The sequence below is a fragment of the Erinaceus europaeus genome, chromosome 16 (genome assembly GCF_950295315.1).
Source record: "Erinaceus europaeus chromosome 16, mEriEur2.1, whole genome shotgun sequence".
Classification (NCBI taxonomy): Eukaryota; Metazoa; Chordata; class Mammalia; order Eulipotyphla; family Erinaceidae; genus Erinaceus; species Erinaceus europaeus.
The window spans coordinates 33,668,545-33,670,560 of NC_080177.1; the positions used below are offsets into that span (position 1 = coordinate 33,668,545).

Genomic DNA, 2,016 nt, shown 5'->3' on the forward strand with positions numbered 1-2,016 from the left:
TGTAGTTATTATTGATGTCGTTGTTGGATAGGACAGAGAGAAATGGAGAGAGGAGGGGAAGACAGAGAAGGGGAGAGAAAGACAGACACCTGCAGATCTGCTTCACCGCCTGTGAAGCGACTCCCCTGCAGGTGGGGAGCCGGGGGCTCGAACCGGGATCCTTACACCCGTCCTTGTGCTTAACCCGCTGTGCCTGACCCCCTTCTTTCTATTTTATTGAATAGGACAGAGAGAAATTGAGAGGGGAGGGTAAGACAGAGAGGGAGAAGAAAAGATAGACACCTGCAGACCAGCTTCACAACTTGTGAAACTTCCTCCTCCTGCAAGTGGGTGAGAGTGACTCAGACCCTGGTGTTCACGTCTGCTGATGTGTGCACTTAACTAGGTGTGCCACCTCCCAGTCCCCAGTTTCTTATTTTTGACTCTCTGAAAAAACAAGACATGTTGTAAACTTGTATGAGTACTATTATCTTCTGCATATTTTTCTCTACACTCCATTTACAATTATGCCAATGAAATCAAAGCTTCATCACTATTTTATATGCTATGACAATGACTATTCCTGATTCTCTTTCCCCCTTGTTACTCAGAGTTTCAGCCATCTCAGAACAAGTTCCAAACACAATCAGTACTGATTGAGTCCAGAGAACTGAACAGGTGCAGACAATTGGTACTTTTGAAAGGGCAGATACTTTAAAGGCAAAGTGAGAGAAAACAAAAAACAAAACAAAACAAACAAACAAAAAAAACCAAGGATATTATGCTCTCTCAGGCAGTACATAAACTAAAATTAGAATGATACAGAGAATATTAGCATGGCCCCTGTACAAGGATGGCATGCAATTCGTAAAGATTCCACCTTTTTTAAAAAATATTTTTTTAATAAAGTAAGTACCCTTTGGAAGTTTAAAGACCTTAACTATTCCTATATATTATTAGAGAATTTCTCCCCCTCATCCCTTACCCCAATTTTTTTCCTTTCCTTTTTTTTATTTGATAGGGCAGGAAAAAATTAGGAGGGAGGGGAAGATAAAGAGAGATGCCTGTAGGCCTGACTCACCACTCATGAAGCTTACCCCCTGCAGCCTGTAGGAAGGGAGGGGGAGTGAAAAAAAAAAAAAACAGAGTTTTTGAATGTAGCATGTGCACTCAACCAGGTGAATCACTGCTGGGCCTCTATTAGAGAATTTCTTTGCTGTATAAACTTTCAGTATAGGAATGCCTAAATTTTGAAAAATAATTGGATTTTTAAGGTTATTTGCATTATATTTGGGACAAGTAGGTTTTCCTTTTGATCCCAAACCTTATTTATTTAAAAATAAACCCCAAGAAGTGAAAACTAGAAAGTTTGTCAATTTGTATTTCAGTGGTCTTTGAAGATAAATGTTGCAAGATTATAATTCTATAGTCTAGCATATCTCAGACCCAACAAATTGAATTTACTTCTCTGAAGGACCTCTAGGTAATTATATAGACTGAGTTTGAAATCTGTTAATCTACCTACTGTCATTGCTACTTCAGTGGAAAGAACACATTTATTCCTCGGCTGGTGAATTAATCTACAATGACTAGCCTCAATAATTGTAGAATCATAATAAAGAGTTACTTATAAAAGCCATCGAAATTTCTCCAACTGTAATAGCTTGCCGGGTTTCCTATTCACACAGCCCTCTTTTATATCTGGAGCCTCCTTTGATTTATTTGTCTCTTTTGGGAGATAGATTTTATCTAAACTAGAAGAAAATTAATATCTTAGAAGTACATTTTTACACTTCTTTAAAATACCTCACTCAATACCAAAGTATCAGTATACTAATAAGGTTTACTGTACCCCTTCCATTCTGGAAGCTCACCACCCCCAGTTCCCTTTGGGAAACTAAGATCTGCAGACCAAGTACAAAGATTTATCATAATTTGACTTTGACGGTTTCCCTTGTTTTGGTTTCTTTATTTACCCACTTTATTGATATCATTCAGTATTTTCCTTTTATATGAGTCCCTTTAACATTTCTTGTA

At 37.8% G+C, this 2,016-nt stretch overlaps 1 non-coding gene across 1 annotated transcript; it reads left to right on the forward strand.

Annotated features, from left to right (window-relative positions):
• The first annotated feature begins 762 nt into the window (after positions 1-762).
• LOC132533590 (U6 spliceosomal RNA) lies at positions 763-867 on the forward strand. Its single transcript, XR_009545454.1, has one exon. It is a non-coding gene; the product is annotated as a U6 spliceosomal RNA (small nuclear RNA).
• Positions 868-2,016: the final 1,149 nt, after the last annotated feature.